Source organism: Cnephaeus nilssonii (assembly GCF_951640355.1).
Source record: "Cnephaeus nilssonii genome assembly, chromosome: 3".
Taxonomy (NCBI): Eukaryota; Metazoa; Chordata; class Mammalia; order Chiroptera; family Vespertilionidae; genus Cnephaeus; species Cnephaeus nilssonii.
In genome coordinates this window covers 111,592,973-111,615,202 of record NC_137074.1, presented here as the reverse complement: position 1 = coordinate 111,615,202, position 22,230 = coordinate 111,592,973, and positions in this window count along the sequence as shown.

The following is a 22,230-nucleotide window of genomic DNA, read 5'->3' as shown; positions in this document are numbered from 1 at the left end:
CTGGGAGCCCAGGAGGCACTGACTCTGTTCTCAGCACCCTCCCAGGATCCCGGGTGGCACTGTGCTCTGCTCTCAGCTCCCAACCAGGAGCCCGGAGGGCACTGGCTCTGCTCTCAGCACCCAATCGGGAGCCCAGGAGGCACTGACTCTGTTCTCAGCACCCTGCCAGGAGCCCAGGAGACACTGTGCTCAGCTCTCAGCACCCTGCCCGGAGCCCTGGAGGCACGGTGATCTGCAGTCAGCACCCAACCGGGAGCTGAGGAGGCACTGTGCTCTGCTCTCTGCACCCTGATGGCAGCCCGGGTTGCACTGTGCTCTACTCTCAGCACCTTGCCGGCAGCCTGGGAGGCACTGACTCTGCTCTCACCACACTGCCGGGAGCCCAGGTGGCACTGACTCTGCTCTTAGCTCTCAAGCGGGAGCCTGGGAGGCACTGACTCTGATCTCAGCACCCTGCTGGGAGCCCAGGAGGCACTGTGCTCTGCTCTCAATGCCCTGCTGAGAGATTGAAACAGGAATTTTAAGGTAACATTGGTAAGGCAGGGGTGAGATCGATAGAAACATCAATAATAAGAAAGAATCATTGCTGGGCTCCCTCATGCATGTCGCCTACTTGGGGACCAATCCAAAAAACCAGGCATGTGCTCTGACTAGTAGTCAGACTGTGTGTGACCTTCCTGATTCACAGGTTGACGCTCAACCACTGAGCCACACTGGCTTTACAACTTGACAAGCTTTTATGTTATAACAGTCAAGGTTCAGCCAGAAGGCAGGACCATAATACTTATTTGAGAGAATATCTACACTAATAAAAGAGAAATAAGCAAATTGACTGCCACTTTGCAACACCCACCAGCCAATCAGGAATGAGTATGCAAACTAACCCAACAAAGGTGGTTTTGGCCCTGCCCCCCAGCTGCTCTGGGCCTCTGGGCAGCATGCATGCAGGTGCGGAGCAGCTGGGTGGGGTGGGACACCTGCTATGAGGGGGAGGGCTGGGGGTGGAGGGAGCTACAGGAGCAGCGCTCTGGCCAGAGTGAAGACTGAAGGATCTGGCTGGAGGGAAGATGGAAGGCAGCAGCTAGAACGAAGGCCTGGGTCCCGGGTGCCTGAGGAAAACCAGTGCCAGCAGCCAGGGGAAGGAAGGCCTATTGCACAAATCTGTGCAACAGGCCTCTAGTCTATATAATAAAACCCTAAGTGACCGTTATGGCAGAACAACCAGAACGACTGGTAGCTATGATGTGCACTGACCACTAGGGGGCAGATGCTCAACACAGGAGCTGCCCCCTGGTGGTCAGTGTGCTCCCACAGGGGGAGCACCCTCAGCTAGAAGATGGGCTCACAGCTGGCGAGCACAGTGGCCGTGGTGGGAGCCTCTAAGGAGCTGCCCTAAGGAGCAGCAATCTGAGTGGTAAGGAGCAGCGAGCAGGAAAGCAGTAAGGAACAAGGGGTCCTGGACTGCAAGAGGGATATCCAACTGCCAATTTAGGCCTAATCCCTGGGAGCGGGCCTAAGCTGGCAGGTGGACATCCCCCGAGGGGTCCCAGACTGCTAGAGGGTGTGGGCTGGGCTGAGGGAGCTGGGCTGAGGGACCCCCCCCCTAGTGCATGAATTTCATGCACCGAGCATCTAGTTTAATATTAAAAAACCTGTTAACTAGATAACTGAAAAGGCAAAGGGGTAACTACAAGATCATGGTAGTAGCAAGTACAAGAAGCAACTACAGTCCAGGCAGTGTGGCTTAGTGGTTGAGTGTCACATCAACCCATGCGGTCAGTAGTTCAATTCCTAGTCAGGGCACATGCCCAGGTTGTAGGCTTGATCCCCAGCAGGGGAGTGCAGGAGGCAGCTGATTGATGTTTCTCTTTCATCAATGTTTCTATATCTCCCACTCTCTCTCTTTAAAAAATTATTTAAAAAAAACACATGAGAGAGAGAGAGAGAGAGAGAGAGAGAGAAACGAGAGAGAGGAGAGAGAGAGAGAGAGAGAGAGAGAGAGAGAGAGAGAGAAGCAACTACATTTTCCTATAGTTGAAAGAACCAAGAAAACTAAGGGAGAAATGTAGATGAGGGGCCCTGCAGAGCATGGGGGTGGGAGGTGCCGGCTGGTGGTGCCGGTGTCTCAGCAGACATGACGAGGCTGGTCCCATAGTGTTGGGAAAACTGCAGACTAGATCCAGCTGATGCTACAGGAAGGCACCTCAGATGCTCTAGGAAGGCGTCTTGCTGGGGTGATGCTTACAGAAACCTCAAGCAAACAGGAAAAGCTCACAGAGGGTCAAGCGTGGTCCCTGCAGCAGCCTAGAGGAGCAAATAGTTAAGATCAAGCCCTTCCCAGTGCTCAGCCTCATGATCTCCCTCTAGTGCTGCCTACATGTAGAGCTCATCAGGGAGCCCAAAGCAGAAGTGCCATTTGCAGAGTATCACTAAGTCTCAGAAGCTGTGTATAAGGACGTGCTTGGGGCTGAGAGACAGTAACGTAATAATCGACACAAATGTTCAACTTGCAAAGTAGCAGAAGGTTTGGATGCCACACTGCTCTGATACCCCAGGACCATACATACAGGATCTGAAAAGAAGCAAGGAATCTTCTAATACAGCTTTTGTGAAAGGATAGAGCTTGAATGAGTATTGTAACACACACAGAGAAGTAAGTACTCGGCTTGGTATTTCATCGAATCTTGCTCATTATGATAATCATTTTAGTAAAACAGCAAATGTCATTGTTGAACTGTTTTAATAAAGACTGCTGGTTTGACATTTATTAGAATGGGTAGAGAAGTAATGGCTCTGGGTTTTATATTGGCAGTGTCATTCCAGCCAAGGCCCACCCTCAGGCAGTATCCTTGGCCACCTCATGGGAGATGACCCTAAATGAGAACACAGTGTCCAAGGAGATTGGTCACTAAGTGTATGCAACACCCACACCATGACTACTCAAACATCCAGAGCCGGTGCAGAGCCGAGAGCCGTCCACTTCCCTGCAGCCGGAGTGGGAGAAGGTCCCAGGGAACTGAACCGCCTTCGCAGAAGCTCCGGAGCCTGTTCTGCCTGGCGTGGGCTGGTGGAGAGGGGTAAACGACAAAGCTTCGGTAGGTCAGAAGCCCATCTCAGCTCCAGAAAGCTAATGGTGGAGGGGAAGGAGAGGAAAAGAGGGACGAGAGAGGGGTATTCTATGAAGGGTTGAAGGCAGAGCTAGTTTAAAAAGATAGACACGTGATTTGCTTATTTGACATTTTACAGAAATGTTAGAATAACTGAAATAAAACAATGTGGCTGAGGAAACTAAGATGTGCCGATGGTGGAGAAAGCTGGAACACCTTTCCACACACCAAGCCCACTAGAGTGGGTGGTTTAACTACAGCACCTACAGGACCCGAAGGTGGTTCCTCACAGGCATTTGAGTGGAGGGTATCAGCAGTGTCGTGTAGACATTAGAGTGGGCAGGACAAGAGGGGGCTGGTTACAGAAGGGGAGACACAGAAATTTGGGGTGTGTATCGCCTGGCTTTTTAAAGGAGAAAACCAGGATGTCTCCTCTGTGGATTTCTAGAAATCAAATTTCCTCTGTTCACGTCCGTTACCAAATTATCATGGCCCACAGCAAGCCCGGGGCCATTAGATAGACATGCGAACATGTGCCAGCTATGAGCACGTGGCCAGGACTACGCAGTGGCCTGGGCCATGCCCATGCACCGCTCAGGTCCCGAGCCTGGGAGGTCCTGACGCTCAGTAGGTGATGAGGCTCAGCTACTTCACAGACATGGTACCTAAATCCGGACGGTCTTCTCACGCGTCAATAGAACTCCAGGCGGAAGCACATCTCTAAGTGAAACCGCTGGAGATGTGAGGAAATAGACAAGTGTTTTGCCCTTTATGGACTACAAAAGCGATTTTTTAAATAACCCGAGCCTTGATTACTATTCTGTTGCTTGGGACCCTTTCCTAAGTGACCAAACAAGGCCTGGGGCGTGTCCTTGGTCTGTGTCATTTATTGTCTGTCCTCAGGAGTATTAGGCACCGTCTCCTAAGATCTCCATTCTACCACAGTCCCCACTGAGAAGTGCTCCTCCCATCTCACTGGGTTTTCATGAGAAAAAAAGGTGAAGCAAAGCGCGTCAGTGACATGTTCTTAACTTTATTGCAATTCTTTCTTACAAAAGGTCTGATGTATTTTAGGCCAGGCCTAATTTCCTTTAGTCCCTGAAACACAAGCCCATGGGAATTTCCACTTAAGTAGATATGTAAACTAGTAGACTTTTTTTTTTTTAAGGTTCAACACTTATCACCCTCATTTTTATTTGATGTAAGACAAGACTTGTGTTTTCCCAAATGAAAAGACCAAGTAAGAAAGTCATTCGGGTCTACATCAGTGGGGTAACTGGCTTCTTTGCCAGAACCAACTTGGGAATCTATTCCATTCAATGTGACATCTTTCCACCTATAGTATTTTTTTTTAATACAAACGTTGCAATGTGCTGAGCTATGATGTAAACAGTGCCATGTTTATATATGCATACATAGATTGGCTCTGGAAAAAGTGCATGAGTACATGCGAGTTATGTAAACATAGCAATTGGCCAGAAAGAGAGTCTCTGATCATTAGGGCATTAAAGAATAAGAAGCATATTGTAAGCAAATAACAACTAATAGCACATATCGATTTAGTTGTCAGTTAGGAGCTTTGTTGGGCCCACACCAGGAGAGTCCCTTTCCCCAGGCAGGCTGATGCTCGCCTGATATGACAGGTGGCTGCGTGTCCCAGGCCTGCCTGTAAGGCCCAGGATGCCCCCACGTGAGGTGGGTCTGTGCTCCCTCGCTGGTCCTGGAACACATAGGTGGCCCATTTTGATTTCCCTCTTGTGTCAAAAGCAGAATATGATGCCCCTAGCACCAGGAGAGGGTGTAGATGGAGGATTTGCAGAAGCCCAGGGCCCTTTCTTCCCCTGGAGGTTATAAGGCATCCTCATTTCCTTCTACTCTTACCCATCAGGACACATGTTCTCCTGACCACAGGATCACACCCTAGGAGGCCTGGAAGGTTCAATGTCATCACCTCCAAACGGCTTTGAGATGTAGGTGACTTGGCTTGAACCCTGACTGCCAGATGACTGAGTGTTGGTCTCTGTTTAACCCTGACAGCCCCCACATCACCCTCCAAATCACCTTTCCTTCTCTGTGAATGGCTGGCCTGGAAGCCAGTCATGTCTTTCTTTGTACGCATCCTCCATATTTTTGGGAATAAGTAACCTTCTAGGCACACAGGTCTTGCACCTGAGCTTCTTGCTCAAGCCTAGCAAAGACTCACTAAGGTTCATGTGGAAACAATGGTCTCTGTCATTCTCCATTCTATGACTTCTAGGCCAGGTGAATGCAGGTAAGATCTTACTTACCTGAGCTAACATGCCTTTTAGAAATGCTGCAAAGTGGATAAATTTAGTACCCAAGACACTTTAGCACACCTGGTGATCACTCGGTAAATGTGAGTTTCACTCTCCTTTTCCAAATCCAAATTAATTACTGCAGGTGACTTGATTTCCCTCTCATTCCTACAGCTGTCACTTCCCCCAAACTAACAAAAGGATGCAGAGGCAATGTAAAGAGGGGAAGATGGATAATTCAGTATTGTCTCTTGCTGGGAAGGAAGATGTCAAAACTCTTGGCTGAACTGAGGTTTGGGGATTATCTGAAGAGTGAATGATCTGTGATATCTCCCTCCCATCTCCACTGTGGCATTTTTCTCCAACATAGTCTCAGCATTCATCGGTAACTAACAGACCAAAGGGAACATGGATATTGAGGCCTGATGCATGGTGCTTCGAAGGCTGGGCAAAATGACGATCCAGTCGACCGGGACTCCACATTCAGGAACTCTGGTGGAAGGAAGATCCAGTCTGTAGATCCCAGAGTTACAGTTTGGAGCAGATGTCCAAGAGGATAAAGATGACAGGCCACTGAGGTCTTGGAATAGGGTTGAGGGGGAGGAGGATACTGGCCTAGACAGGGCAGAGGTGTGGTCAGAGGTGCCCCAGCGATGCCTCCGCTCTAGGAATGCAGGAAGGAGGCTGGGCAGTAAGGCCCAGACCTTGGCTGTGTCCACTTTCAGTGTCTGATGCATGTCACCCCGGCATCCTCAGCATGCCCGCAGTTTGTCACCCCCCACTTGGAGAAGGTGCAGTGGAAGATGGTATCTTCTGTGCCCTTGCAGGCGACATCATCCATCCAAATCCTCCCTGTACCTGTGGAGACATTTCAACACGGTTTCTTAGCAGGTATGCAGAAGAGCAGGACAGAGAGAAATGAGAGCATTGCTGTGTCTGTCCTTGACCACGTTGTCCTAGGCTGTGCTGGTAACTCCTGCCGTCTCCACTGCATCAAGACCAAATACTTATTTTCTGAGCTAAGTCTCCTGAGGGAAGAATAACAGTAATTGATAGTGGTGATGGTAGTATTTACTGAGTGCTTCCTATGATCTTCCTCCATTCTCACCGTGGTGTGGTGAGACAGGTAATAATAAACCCATTTCATAAGTAGGAAAACTGAGGCTCAGGAAGCAACTAATGCAAGGTTGCTCAGCTTGTAAGTGGCAGAGTCTGAACTCAAGCCACTTACAAGCTCACACTTTATATGAGACCTGCGTAACTTCTGATGTTCGACATGTTGCAGTCTTGTTGATGTATACTCAGGCAGGTCCAGATCAGAGGGACAGTGCCAGACAGATCCTGGATGTACTTCAGTGCCAATATTATCTCCAGTCTTCTGAAGTTTAACCTACATGGTTCCTATTCAATGGTGCTGTAAATGGCAGAGGACCCCAGAATTTCACATTATAACTAGACATATATTTGATGGCAGGCAGAAGCATCCCTAACCATAGTAATTGAATCAGTCCCCAAAATTCAAGGTCCTTAAGACAAACAATTTGTGTTTTGCCTGCAGTAAGCTCTTCTCACTCAGATCTCAAGGGGAAAGACCTGCAGGTCTGAAGCACCCATGCAGGCAGCCTTTATAGGGCTTTCCCAGGCCTGCACCTGAGAGACATAAACTTGGCATTGAGGTCCCTCAATAAATGTCAGGGGAATAGGGCAGCTGGATGAGGTTCCCACAGGGGAGAGAGAGGGCTTGTCTGAGGTCATAGGGGTCAGTGGAGAGGGGAGGGGCTACACCAGAAGTCCCTGGAATCCCCACTGATCAACTGGCAGGACCATCACTCATGGTTCTGGTGGGCTCTTTGGGCTGATGGCCATACCAGGCCCCACATGGTGGGGGCTGAGCTTCAGGGCTGCCATGGAAGCAATGCCTAGAGCTCTGCTACTCAATGTGTGGTCCTGGCCCACAGCATCGCTGGCATCACCCAGAGCTTGTTAGAAATGCAAAGCCTCGGGTCCTGCCCTGGACCCGCTGAACTAGACTCTACCTTTTAAGCAAGTGGTTGTCATTACAGTGTGAGGAGCACTGGCACAGCAAAAGGAGGGCTCTGCAATACGTAGGATAGTCCTGGATTCAAATCTTGGTCCCATCTGGGAGACCATTTCCTTGTTAAAACGGGGATGTGAGACTTTTGATGTGAAAACTGGGTAAGTGCTAGTAAACTGGGATGGTTAGTCACTCCAGCACTTTAACTTGTTAGGTCTATGTGCCAGCAACCAAAAGCATGAGGTTAAAGGTCATAACATGGATTTCAACATTACTGACTATGGGAAAAAACCAAGATGGCGGCATAGGTTAAACACCTAACCTACAGCCTGGCACAACAATTTCAAAAATACAACTAAAAGTCAAAACGGACATCATCCAGAACCACAGGAAAGCTGGATGACTGAAATGCCCACAACTAGAAGGAAAGGGAAAACCACAAGGAAAATCAGAGGAGCCGTAAAAGCATGATGTATGGAGACACGGGCAGAGACACGGGCGTGCGCTCGTGTGGGGAGGACGGAGCCGGAGAGGACAGGGCTGCTGAGTGCCTGGCCGGCCTTCTCTAGCAGGAAGGAGATAAAAGCTCCAGATTGTGCTGAACCCCAGCTCCGACTGCACTGAACCCCAGTTCCGGGCGAGACCCTGGGAAGCCAGGCTCATACTGGGGGAATCTGGGCTGTAAGGCGGAAACGCAGAGGAGCGGCGAAAGGCAGAGCTCCGGAGGCGCACACGGGAATGTGCGCAGAGGATGGTCTGTTCACTGTGCCGCTGAATTGCCCTAGTGGGAAGGAGACAAAAGCTCCAGACTGCGCTGAGCCCCAGATCCGACTACACTGAAACCCAGTTCCAGGCGAGAATCTGGGAATCTAGATTCATTGGGGGAGAGACTAGACTGTTTGGCAGCGGGCAAAACTCCAGGGCACCTTTCTCTCAGAGGTGTTTGCAGGGAGTACAGAGGGACACTGAGACACAGGAACCTCATAGGGCAGGGCTGACGGGAAGCCAAGGCTGTAGGCTCCACCCTGAAACTCCGCCCCATCCAAGCTGAGCACAGAGGCTTTTACAATTTTGCAAGTCTAGTTGAATAAGGCTGTCTCCCAGCATAGACACAGCTGATCCTCACAGCCAATTGGACTGGAGGTCAAATCCTCCCAGTGTACCAACAGCAATCAAGGCTTAACAACACCAAGACTTTGCACTCAGCCCACAAAGGGGGGTACCAAGAGCGACCACCTAGGGAGATTGGGGAAGCTGAGCTACCAGCCCCTATAGGTCACTGACCACACAAAGCCACTCCATCAACATAGGGAGGCAGCCAAAATGTGGAGACACCGAAGTAGGTCACGAATAGAAGGGTTGAAGGAAAGTAAACTAATGGACGACACAGTGTTCAGAACCACATTTATAAGGTTACTTAAGAATCTTCTGGAGGACCAAGATGGCGGCATAGGGCAGACGCCTGATTGTTGCCTACCACAACAATTTTGAAACTACAACTGGAAAACAGAGCAGACACATCCAGAACCACCAGAGGGCTGGCTGAGCAGATGCTCTACAACTGGAATAAAAGAGAGGGGGACGCAGGATGATGCTGATGCCGATGAGCCAAAGATCACACTTTAAGAACTACGGTTCTGGCGACACAATGGTGGCCTGGAACGTGCTCGGAGCGGTTCCCCCGGCGGTCTCTGGCTGAGAGGATGGCTCCGCTCGCTGCCGAGCATGGACAGACGAGCCCCTGCGGGTCATGGGGTGGGAGACTCCACACTTGCTGACCTCCGAGTCATTCGAGAATCTCTGCGCCCCGGAAGTGGCCAGGTGCGCACGCCTGTCGACCGGCTGCCGCTGCAGACCTGAGCGCTGTCGCAGCGACCTCAGACCAGCCCACTGCCGCGCACCGGGCGCACTGGAGCCTCGCCGAGCCCGCTGCCCAGCAAGTTCCGCGGCAGCCACCCTGGAACTTTGAGAAAATGGCCGGAGGAATTGCTGAGAAGGAATTGACCGATGGGAGTTGGGATCGGGAAGACGAGGCCCTTCTGGGTCCCGGATCCAGGTGCGGTCGCCCGGTGACTGGTCACCGCTGCAGATCCGAGTGCCACTGCAGCGACCTCGGACCAGCCTGCCGCCGTGCACCGGGCGCACTGGAGCTTCGCCAAGCCCACTGCCCAGCGAGTTCCGCAGCAGCCGCCCCAAAGCTTTGAGAAAATGGCTGAAGGAATTGCTGAGAGGGAATTGACCGACAGGAATTGGGATCAAGAAGACGAAGCCCCGCTGGGTCCCAGGTCTGGGTGAGGCCGTGCGCCCCTGGGTCTGGGTGAGGCTGGGACGCGGGTCAGGGTGAGGCTGAGTCCCGGGTCCAGGTGAGGCTGCGCGCCCCTGGGTCCGGGCGAGGCCACGCACCCCTGGATCTGGGTGAGGCCGCACGCCCTTGGGTCCGGGTGAGGCTGGGTCCCGGGTCCAGGTGAGGCTGTGTGCCCCTGGGTCCAGGTGAGGCCACACGCTCCTGGGTCCGGGAGAGGCCACGCACCCCTGGGTCCGGATGAGGCTGGGTCCCGGGCCTGGGTGAGGCTGCACGCCCCCGGGTTCGGGTGAGGCCACGCGCCCCGGGGCCCGGGTGATGCTGGGTCCCAGGTCCGGGTGAGGCCACGCACCCCTGGGTCCAGGTGAAGCTGGATCCCGGGTCCGGTTGAGGCTGTGCGCCCCCGGGTCTGGGTGAGGCCGTGCCCCTGGGTCCGGGAGAGGCCACGTGCCCCTGGGTCGGGTGAGGCTGGTTCCTGGGCCCGGATGAGGCCGCACGCCCCCGGGTCCGGGTGAGGCCGCGCGCCCCTGGGTCTGGGTGAGGCTGGATCCCGGGTCCAGGTGAGGCCGCGCGCCCCTGGGTCCGGGTGAGGCCATGCACCCCAGGGCCCAGTTGATGCTGGGTCCCAGGTCCGGGTGAGGCTGCGCGCCCCTGAGTCAGGGTGAGGCCGTGCCCCAGGGTTCGGGCGAGACCAAACCAGAGGGAGTCGGACCTGCATTACCACCATTTGTCCACCATCCAGAGCCGATATGCACACATAAGGAACTGGTGGACATTGAAATTGGGTCTCAAAAGAACTGTTGGTCCAGAAAGAAACTCACTACAGACTGATTCATTTGCCTGTCAGCATAACTATTATTGCTCGTCTCACATTCAGTTCTTATAAGTATGTTTCTAGTAACACATGATCTCACTCATCTAGGGTAAATGATGAACAACATAGACTGATGAACAAGAACAGACACAGAAACAAGGACGCATTGATCGGACTGTCAGGCCTCAGAGGGAGTGTAGGGGAGGGTGGGGGTAGGGGGGAGAGATCAACCAAAGGACTTGTGTGCATGCATACGAGCCTAACCAATGGTTAAGGACAACAGGGGGGTGGGGGCATCCGTGGGGAGGGGTGTGGGATGGGAATGGGGGGATGAGGACAAATATGTGACACCTTAATCAATAAAGAAATTTAAAAAAAACATTACTGACTATGTCAACCTGAGCAAATGAGATCGTAAACCATCCCTACATTCTGATGCCAGCCCTGCCTCCTCCCCATCCCATCTCTCAGCAGCCACACAACCCCTCCACTGACTGTTAAAACCTTAAAACTGTCACTCACTCTCAAACTGCATGGGACAATCCGTATAGCTATGGCATGAACTGATATTTCTGTTACGCAGAAATCAGCACATCTGTTGTCATGGGACTGCTGAGCGGTGAACTGGGGTTGGGGGGTGGGAGAGGAGGAAGTGGGAGGAGAGGCCTCCTTCCGCTGTCCTTGGATGCTGTTTCTTCACCAGAACCTCTTCCCCGGCCGCATCCCTGTGCCTCTTACACAATAAACCATTTGAGGCCGAGCAATAATTCGCTGATTAAATGTCTCCTGGAAAACATATCAGTTTACAAATTACCCAGGAAAAGGCTGCAGGCCCAAGAGCAGTGTGGGATTAGTCACACCCAAAACAAATAAAGAAGGAAATCAAGGGGACTGATGAATACTGAACAGGCCCATGTTAGCAGCCAAAATACCGATAGAGGATCATGAAGCTCCAAACTCCAGTTGGTGTTTAGCCAGGGAGTCCTGGATAATGTTCACTAGGGATGAGCTAATAAAATGAGAGCAGGGTCGCTAAATCAGCAGCACTAAATATCTGCAGTTACAGCCGGAAGTGAGGAGCCAATGAGCCCAAAAACCATCTCTGTTTGCCATGTAAGAGAAGTAAGAACTCCAGGGACCAAGCATTACTTTAGCTTCGAAACTGACCTCGTATTACTCCAAGTGTGTCCTGAGGACCAGGAGCAGAGCATCACCTGGGAGCTTGTTTGAAAGGCAGAGTCATGGGCCCACCAGATCTGAGTCAGAGCCTGCCTCTGAACAAGAGCTCCACGGCATGTGCATGAATTTAGGTCTGAGAGGACCTGCACTACTCTGGGTCTGCACTCCCACGGGCCTCTCTTTGAGTTCCCTAGCAAGGCCCTGTCAGGCAAGCAGGCTAGGGTATGCTCCTCCCCCTGTACAGATCAGGAAAATGGAGCACCGGGCTGACATTTGATCTTTGGGAGGCAAAATTGGGACTAGAGGCCAGTGGCTCTGACAGAGAACTTGGGGCTGTTTGAAGCTGATATTATTTGAATGAGTCAGTAGAGATTTTATTTGATCCTTATCATTAATTCATCCCTCTCATCTCTCTCTCAGATCTCTCTCTCTCTCTCATCTTTCTCTCTCTCTATCTCTCTCTGTCTCTCTCACTCTCCCTCCCCCCACCTCTCCCTCTCCCCTTTCCTCTGTTTCTAAAAATCTGAGGGCAGAGAGTAGGTTTCTCATCTCTGTGGCTCTGCACTGAGCCCAGCTCTAGCCCACAGGTGATGCCTAGAAACCTAGAAACTGCCATGGAAAGAAGGGAACGCAGCCCTAGCTGGTTTGGCTAAGTGGATAGAGTGTAGGCCTACAGAATGTAGGGTCCTGGGTTTGATCCCAGTCAAGGACAGAAGGAAGCTGATATTGCTGGAGTAAATCAGTAGAGATTTTATTTGATCCTTATCATTCATTCAACAAATATTTAAGGGCCTACTCCATGCTCAGCACTATTTTGGGTATTTGGACTATGTTATTGAACAGAAAAGGATAAAAATGAAAAACATCTCTCTGCTTCATGGAGCTAACATTGTAGCATCTGCATGTTTGTTTAGAGTAACATTAAAAGACAGAATAGCCCAGCTGGTGTGGCTAAGTGCCTGAGTGACAACCATGAACCCAGAGGTTATCAGTTTGATTCCCAGTCAAGGCACATGCCTGGGTTGTGGGCTCCATCCCTGATACGAGATGTGCAGGAGGCAGCCAATTGATGTTTGCTTTCACATAGATGTTTCTCTCTTCCTCTTCCTCTCTCTCTCTCTCTCTCTCTCTCTCTCTCTCTCTCTCTCTCCCTTCCCCTCTCCCTCTCTCTCCCTCTCCCTCGCTCCCCTCTCTCTCTCTTCACTTTCCTCTCTTTCTAAAAATCCGAAGGCAGAGACTAGGTTTCTCATCTCTGCACTGAGCCCAGCTCTGGCCCACAGGTGATGCCTAGAAACCTAGAAACTGCCTTGGGAAGAAGGGAAAGCAGCCTGAGCTGATTTTGGCTTAGTGGGTAGAACATCAGCTTGGGGCCTGGAGACTGTATGGTCCTAGGTTCGATTCCAGGGAGGGAGAGGAGAGAAGAGGGAGAGAAGAGGGAGAGAAGAGGGAGAGAAGAGGGAGAGAAGAGGGAGAGAAGAGGGAGAGAAGAGGGAGAGAAGAGGGAGAGAAGAGGGAGAGAAGAGGGAGAGAAGAGGGAGAGAAGAGGGAGAGAAGAGGGAGAGAAGAGGGAGAGAAGAGGGAGAGAAGAGGGAGAGAAGAGGGAGAGAAGAGGGAGAGAAGAGGGAGAGAAGAGGGAGAGAAGAGGGAGAGAAGAGGGAGAGAAGAGGGAGAGAAGAGGGAGAGAAGAGGGAGAGAAGAGGGAGAGAAGAGGGAGAGAAGAGGGAGAGAAGAGGGAGAGAAGAGGGAGAGAAGAGGGAGAGAAGAGGGAGAGAAGAGGGAGAGAAGAGGGAGAGAAGAGGGAGAGAAGAGGGAGAGAAGAGGGAGAGAAGAGGGAGAGAAGAGGGAGAGAAGAGGGAGAGAAGAGGGAGAGAAGAGGGAGAGAAGAGGGAGAGAAGAGGGAGAGAAGAGGGAGAGAAGAGGGAGAGAAGAGGGAGAGAAGAGGGAGAGAAGAGGGAGAGAAGAGGGAGAGAAGAGGGAGAGAAGAGGGAGAGAAGAGGGAGAGAAGAGGGAGAGAAGAGGGAGAGAAGAGGGAGAGAAGAGGGAGAGAAGAGGGAGAGAAGAGGGAGAGAAGAGGGAGAGAAGAGGGAGAGAAGAGGGAGAGAAGAGGGAGAGAAGAGGGAGAGAAGAGGGAGAGAAGAGGGAGAGAAGAGGGAGAGAAGAGGGAGAGAAGAGGGAGAGAAGAGGGAGAGAAGAGGGAGAGAAGAGGGAGAGAAGAGGGAGAGAAGAGGGAGAGAAGAGGGAGAGAAGAGGGAGAGAAGAGGGAGAGAAGAGGGAGAGAAGAGGGAGAGAAGAGGGAGAGAAGAGGGAGAGAAGAGGGAGAGAAGAGGGAGAGAAGAGGGAGAGAAGAGGGAGAGAAGAGGGAGAGAAGAGGGAGAGAAGAGGGAGAGAAGAGGGAGAGAAGAGGGAGAGAAGAGGGAGAGAAGAGGGAGAGAAGAGGGAGAGAAGAGGGAGAGAAGAGGGAGAGAAGAGGGAGAGAAGAGGGAGAGAAGAGGGAGAGAAGAGGGAGAGAAGAGGGAGAGAAGAGGGAGAGAAGAGGGAGAGAAGAGGGAGAGAAGAGGGAGAGAAGAGGGAGAGAAGAGGGAGAGAAGAGGGAGAGAAGAGGGAGAGAAGAGGGAGAGAAGAGGGAGAGAAGAGGGAGAGAAGAGGGAGAGAAGAGGGAGAGAAGAGGGAGAGAAGAGGGAGAGAAGAGGGAGAGAAGAGGGAGAGAAGAGGGAGAGAAGAGGGAGAGAAGAGGGAGAGAAGAGGGAGAGAAGAGGGAGAGAAGAGGGAGAGAAGAGGGAGAGAAGAGGGAGAGAAGAGGGAGAGAAGAGGGAGAGAAGAGGGAGAGAAGAGGGAGAGAAGAGGGAGAGAAGAGGGAGAGAAGAGGGAGAGAAGAGGGAGAGAAGAGGGAGAGAAGAGGGAGAGAAGAGGGAGAGAAGAGGGAGAGAAGAGGGAGAGAAGAGGGAGAGAAGAGGGAGAGAAGAGGGAGAGAAGAGGGAGAGAAGAGGGAGAGAAGAGGGAGAGAAGAGGGAGAGAAGAGGGAGAGAAGAGGGAGAGAAGAGGGAGAGAAGAGGGAGAGAAGAGGGAGAGAAGAGGGAGAGAAGAGGGAGAGAAGAGGGAGAGAAGAGGGAGAGAAGAGGGAGAGAAGAGGGAGAGAAGAGGGAGAGAAGAGGGAGAGAAGAGGGAGAGAAGAGGGAGAGAAGAGGGAGAGAAGAGGGAGAGAAGAGGGAGAGAAGAGGGAGAGAAGAGGGAGAGAAGAGGGAGAGAAGAGGGAGAGAAGAGGGAGAGAAGAGGGAGAGAAGAGGGAGAGAAGAGGGAGAGAAGAGGGAGAGAAGAGGGAGAGAAGAGGGAGAGAAGAGGGAGAGAAGAGGGAGAGAAGAGGGAGAGAAGAGGGAGAGAAGAGGGAGAGAAGAGGGAGAGAAGAGGGAGAGAAGAGGGAGAGAAGAGGGAGAGAAGAGGGAGAGAAGAGGGAGAGAAGAGGGAGAGAAGAGGGAGAGAAGAGGGAGAGAAGAGGGAGAGAAGAGGGAGAGAAGAGGGAGAGAAGAGGGAGAGAAGAGGGAGAGAAGAGGGAGAGAAGAGGGAGAGAAGAGGGAGAGAAGAGGGAGAGAAGAGGGAGAGAAGAGGGAGAGAAGAGGGAGAGAAGAGGGAGAGAAGAGGGAGAGAAGAGGGAGAGAAGAGGGAGAGAAGAGGGAGAGAAGAGGGAGAGAAGAGGGAGAGAAGAGGGAGAGAAGAGGGAGAGAAGAGGGAGAGAAGAGGGAGAGAAGAGGGAGAGAAGAGGGAGAGAAGAGGGAGAGAAGAGGGAGAGAAGAGGGAGAGAAGAGGGAGAGAAGAGGGAGAGAAGAGGGAGAGAAGAGGGAGAGAAGAGGGAGAGAAGAGGGAGAGAAGAGGGAGAGAAGAGGGAGAGAAGAGGGAGAGAAGAGGGAGAGAAGAGGGAGAGAAGAGGGAGAGAAGAGGGAGAGAAGAGGGAGAGAAGAGGGAGAGAAGAGGGAGAGAAGAGGGAGAGAAGAGGGAGAGAAGAGGGAGAGAAGAGGGAGAGAAGAGGGAGAGAAGAGGGAGAGAAGAGGGAGAGAAGAGGGAGAGAAGAGGGAGAGAAGAGGGAGAGAAGAGGGAGAGAAGAGGGAGAGAAGAGGGAGAGAAGAGGGAGAGAAGAGGGAGAGAAGAGGGAGAGAAGAGGGAGAGAAGAGGGAGAGAAGAGGGAGAGAAGAGGGAGAGAAGAGGGAGAGAAGAGGGAGAGAAGAGGGAGAGAAGAGGGAGAGAAGAGGGAGAGAAGAGGGAGAGAAGAGGGAGAGAAGAGGGAGAGAAGAGGGAGAGAAGAGGGAGAGAAGAGGGAGAGAAGAGGGAGAGAAGAGGGAGAGAAGAGGGAGAGAAGAGGGAGAGAAGAGGGAGAGAAGAGGGAGAGAAGAGGGAGAGAAGAGGGAGAGAAGAGGGAGAGAAGAGGGAGAGAAGAGGGAGAGAAGAGGGAGAGAAGAGGGAGAGAAGAGGGAGAGAAGAGGGAGAGAAGAGGGAGAGAAGAGGGAGAGAAGAGGGAGAGAAGAGGGAGAGAAGAGGGAGAGAAGAGGGAGAGAAGAGGGAGAGAAGAGGGAGAGAAGAGGGAGAGAAGAGGGAGAGAAGAGGGAGAGAAGAGGGAGAGAAGAGGGAGAGAAGAGGGAGAGAAGAGGGAGAGAAGAGGGAGAGAAGAGGGAGAGAAGAGGGAGAGAAGAGGGAGAGAAGAGGGAGAGAAGAGGGAGAGAAGAGGGAGAGAAGAGGGAGAGAAGAGGGAGAGAAGAGGGAGAGAAGAGGGAGAGAAGAGGGAGAGAAGAGGGAGAGAAGAGGGAGAGAAGAGGGAGAGAAGAGGGAGAGAAGAGGGAGAGAAGAGGGAGAGAAGAGGGAGAGAAGAGGGAGAGAAGAGGGAGAGAAGAGGGAGAGAAGAGGGAGAGAAGAGGGAGAGAAGAGGGAGAGAAGAGGGAGAGAAGAGGGAGAGAAGAGGGAGAGAAGAGGGAGAGAAGAGGGAGAGAAGAGGGAGAGAAGAGGGAGAGAAGAGGGAGAGAAGAGGGAGAGAAGAGGGAGAGAAGAGGGAGAGAAGAGGGAGAGAAGAGGGAGAGAAGAGGGAGAGAAGAGGGAGAGAAGAGGGAGAGAAGAGGGAGAGAAGAGGGAGAGAAGAGGGAGAGAAGAGGGAGAGAAGAGGGAGAGAAGAGGGAGAGAAGAGGGAGAGAAGAGGGAGAGAAGAGGGAGAGAAGAGGGAGAGAAGAGGGAGAGAAGAGGGAGAGAAGAGGGAGAGAAGAGGGAGAGAAGAGGGAGAGAAGAGGGAGAGAAGAGGGAGAGAAGAGGGAGAGAAGAGGGAGAGAAGAGGGAGAGAAGAGGGAGAGAAGAGGGAGAGAAGAGGGAGAGAAGAGGGAGAGAAGAGGGAGAGAAGAGGGAGAGAAGTAAATGTAGTAAATGTAAACAGTGTCACACTCGCTCCTCAGCTGTTTGAACAAGATTTCCCAGTGACAAAATTGTGCTGTTCAGATATTCAGTCTATTGGAATATGTATTCCTAGTGTGTGAAGCATATTTCTAAATATTTCCCTAGTCTGGCGTTGTAAATTCTCAGTGCTACACTCCAATTTGTCCAGTGGTTGAAGCTCATTCATTGTGAATACCCAACCTTACTACACCATGACCTTAACCCTGTGCCTAACCCTCTAACCCTAAAACTAGCCCTAACCTGAGGCTGAACCCTACCCAGCCCGAACCCTTTTCCTAACCCTAACCCTAGCCAGAACCCCAATTCTCTAACCCTAACACCAGAACTAACCTCGATGACTTCATCTCTCCCAGCTGGGCCCCAGGCTAAATAATTATCTCCTGGGATCAATTAAACCTGCCCTCGTGGCTTCTCCCCCTTGGTGAAGTCAACACTTCCTGTTTAATGACCTAACCAGGCCTCTTTCAAAAAAGCCAACTCATTGTCTCTCCATTATGAATGTAAACAGCATCCAACTCGGTTCTATGTTCTTTGAACACGATTTTCTTGTCAGGAAACAATGTGTTACAGATATTAAGGCGCTTCATTCACGTAATCCTAGTGTTTGAAGCACTTTCTTAGATATTACCGAGGTTTTCATTGTGAATTTCCCGAGTTGGAGTCTCTCTCTTCCAGTGTGTCAAGCTCCTTCATGGTGATTCCAATTTGGTGAAACAGCGTTTTTTACAAATATACCAGTACTTTAACCATTATTACCACTTGAAAGTCTATCCTATTTTAACAGCGCTTTGGATACAAATTCTCAGTATTTCAAAATTCAGTAGAGATGTTCATGTTCTAAAACGTATTCCAAGAGTTCTAGAGACACTCTGAGACATCCCCCTGTTCTGTTGTTTTGAGCTCTGAGTGTTTTCTTTTAACACGGGTGTCATACCGGGTTTTTAAAGGTACTTTAAAACACTACTTGGAACCCTAGGCTAACTAACATTTTGATATCATAGTGTTCTCATTACTTTCATACTATTCTATGGCTCTAGGAAAATGAATTTTTCAGTGTTTCACCAACTCCTTTTCCTGAAAACGCCAACTCCTTTTGACGGGAAAAATAAATGTAAACAGTGTCACACTAGCTCCTCAGCTGTTTGAACAAGAGTTCCCAGTGACAAAATTGTGCTGTTCAGATATTCAGTCTATTGGAATATGTATTCTTAGTGTGTGAAGCACATTTCTAAATATTTCCCTAGTCTGGAGTTGTAAATTCTCAGTGCTACACTCCAATTTGTCCAGTGGTTGAAGCTCATCCATTGTGAATACCCAACCTTACTACACCGTGACCTTAACCCTGTCCCAAACCCTCTAAAACTAACCCTAAACCTAGCCCTAACCTGAGGCTGAACCCTACCTAGCCCGAACCCTTATCCTATCCCTAACCCTAGCCAGAACCCCAATTCTCTAACCCTAACACCAGAACTAACCTCGATGATGTCATCACTCTCAGCTGGGCCCCGGACTTAATCATTATATCCTGGGATCAATTAAACCTGCCCTCGTGGCTCCTGCCCCTTGGTGACGTCATCACTTCCTGTTTAATGGCCTAACCAGGCCTCTTTCCAAAACGCCAACTCATTGTCTCTCCATTATGAATGTAAACAGCATCCAACTCGGTTCTATGTTCTTTGAACACGATTTTCTTCTCAGGAAACAATGTGTTACAGATATTAAGGCGCTTCATTCACGTAATCCTAGTGTTTGAAGCACTTTCTTAGATATTACCGAGGTTTTCATTGTGAATTTCCCGAGTTGGAGTCTCTCTCTTCCAGTGTGTCAAGCTCCTTCATTGTGATTCCAATTTGGTGAAACAGCGTTTTTTACAAATATACCAGTACTTTAACCATTATTACCACTTGAAAGTCTATCCTATTTTAACAGCGCTTTGGATACAAATTCTCAGTATTTCAAAATTCAGTAGAGATGTTCATGTTCTAAAACGTATTCCAAGAGTTCTAGAGACACTCTGAGACATCCCCCTGTTCTGTTGTTTTGAGCTCTGAGTGTTTTCTTTTAACACGGGTGTCATACCGGGTTTTTAAAGGTACTTTAAAACACTACTTGGAACCCTAGGCTAACTAACATTTTGATATCATAGTGTTCTCATTACTTTCATACTATTCTATAGCTCTAGGAAAATGAATTTTTCAGTGTTTCACCAACTCCTTTTCCTGAAAACGCCAACTCCTTTTGACGGGAAAAATAAATGTAAACAGTGTCACACTAGCTCCTCAGCTGTTTGAACAAGAGTTCCCAGTGACAAAATTGTGCTGTTCAGATATTCAGTCTATTGGAATATGTATTCTTAGTGTGTGAAGCACATTTCTAAATATTTCCCTAGTCTGGAGTTGTAAATTCTCAGTGCTACACTCCAATTTGTCCAGTGGTTGAAGCTCATCCATTGTGAATACCCAACCTTACTACACCATGACCTTAACCCTGTGCCTAACCCTCTAACCCTAAAACTAGCCCTAACCTGAGGCTGAACCCTACCGAGCCCGAACCCTTTTCCTAACCCTAACCCTAGCCAGAACCCCAATTCTCTAACCCTAACACCAGAACTAACCTCGATGAGGTCATCACTCCCAGCTGGGCTTCGGGCTAAATCATTATCTCCTGGGATCAATTAAACCTGCCCTCGTGGCCCCTCCCCCTTGGTGACGTCATCACTTCCTGTTTAATGGCCTAACCTGGCTTCTTTCAAAAACGCCAACTCATTGTCTCTTCATTATGAATGTAAACAGCATCCAACTCGGTTCTATGTTCTTTGAACACGATTTTCTTGTCAGGAAACAATGTGTTACAGATATTAAGGCCCTTCATTCACGTATTCCTAGTGTTTGAAGCACTTTCTTAGATATTAACCTAGGTTTTCATTGTGAATTTCCCGAGTTAGAGTCTCTCTCTTCCAGTGTGTCAAGCTCCTTCAGTGTGACTTCCTATTTGGTGAAACAGCGTTTTTTACAAATATACCAGTACTTTAACCATTATTACCACTTGAAAGTCTATACTACTTTTCACAGCGCTTTGGATACAAATTCTCAGTATTTCAAAATTCAGTAGAGATGTTCGTGTTCTAAAACGTATTCCAAGAGTTCTAGAGACACTCTGAGACATCCCCCTGATCTGTTGTTTTGAGCTCTGAGAGTTTTCATTTTAACACCGGTGTCATACCGGCTTTTTAAAGGTACTTTAAAACACTACTTGGAACCTTAGCCTAACTAACATTTTGATTTCATAGTGTTCTCAATACTGTCATACTATTCTATAGCTCTAGGAAAATGAATTTTTCAGTGTTTCACCAACTCTTTTTCCCAAAAATGCCAACTTTTTTGGATGGGAAAAATAAATGTAAACAGTGTCAGACTCGGTTCTCAGCTGTTTGAACTAGATTTCCCAGTGACAAAATTGTGCTGTTCAGATATTCAGTCTATTGGAATATGTATTCCTAGTGTATGAAGCACATTTCTAAATATTTCCCTAGACTGAAGTTGTAAATTCTCAGTGCTACACTCCAATTTGTCCAGTGGTTGAAGCACATTCTTTGTGAATACCCAACCTTACTATACCGTGACCTAAACCCTGTCCCTAAGTCTCTAACCCTAACCCTAAACCTAGCCTAAACCTGAGCCTGAACCCTACCTATCCCGAACCCTTATCCTAACCCTAACCCTGGCCAGAACCGCAATTCTCTAACCCTAACACCAGAACTAACCTCGATGACGTCATCACTCCCAGCTGGGCCCCTGCCTAAATCATTATCTCTTGGAATCAATTAAACCTTCCCTCGTGGCCCCTCCCTCGTGGTGACATCATCACTTCCTGTTTAATGGCCTAAGCAGGCCTCTTTAAAAACGCCAATACATTGTCTCTTAATTATGAATGTAAACAGCATCCAACTCGGTTCTATGTTCTTTGACCACGATTTACTTGTCAGGAAACAATGTGTTACAGATATTAAGGCCCTTCCTTCATGTATTCCTAGTGTTTGAAGCACTTTCTTAGATATTAACCTAGGTTTTCATTGTGAATTGCCCGAGTTGGATTCTCTCTCTTCCAGTGTGTCAACCTCCTTGATTTTGAATTCCCATTTGGTGAAACAGCGTTTTTTAGAAACATACCAGTACTTTAACCATTATGACCACTTGAAAGTCTATCCTACTTTTCACAGCGCTTTGCATACAAATTCTCAGTATTTCAAAATTCAGTACAGATGTTCATGTTCTAAAACGTATTCCAAGAGTTCTAGAGACACTCTGAGACATCCCCCTGTTCTGCTGTTTTGAGCTCTGAGAGTTTTCATTTTAACACCGGTGTCATACCGGCTTTTAAAGGTACTTTAAAACACTACTTAGAACCCTAGCCTAACTAACATTTTGATGTCATAGTGTTCTCAATGGTTTCATACTATTCTATAGCTCTAGGAAAATGAATTTTTCAGTGTTTCACCAACTCCTTTTCCCAAAAACGCCAACTGCTTTTGACGGGAAAAATAAATGTAAACAGTGTCACACTCGGTTCTCAGCTGTTTGAACAAGATTTCCCAGTGACAAAATTGTGCTGTTCAGATATTCAGTCTATTGGAATATGTATTCCTAGTGTGTGAAGCACATTTCTCAATATTTCCCTAGTCTGGCGTTGTACATTCTCAGTGCTACACTCCAATTTGTCCAGTGGTTGAAGCTCAGTCCTTGTGAATACCCAACCTTACTACACCGTGACCGTAACACTTTCCCTAACCCTTTAACCCTAACCCTAAACCTAGCCCTATACTGAGCCTGAACACTACCTAGCCCGAACCCTTATCCTAACCCTAACCCTGGTCAGAACCACAATTCTCTAACCCTAACACCAGAACTAACCTCGATGACGTCATCACTCCCAGCTGGGCCCCTACCTAAATCATTCTCTCCTGGGATCAATAAAACCTGCCCTCGTGGCCCCTCCCCCTTGGTGACATCATCACTTCCTGTTTAATGGTCTAACCAGTCCTCTTTCAAAAACGCCAACTCATTGTCCCTGAATTATATATGTAACCAGTATCC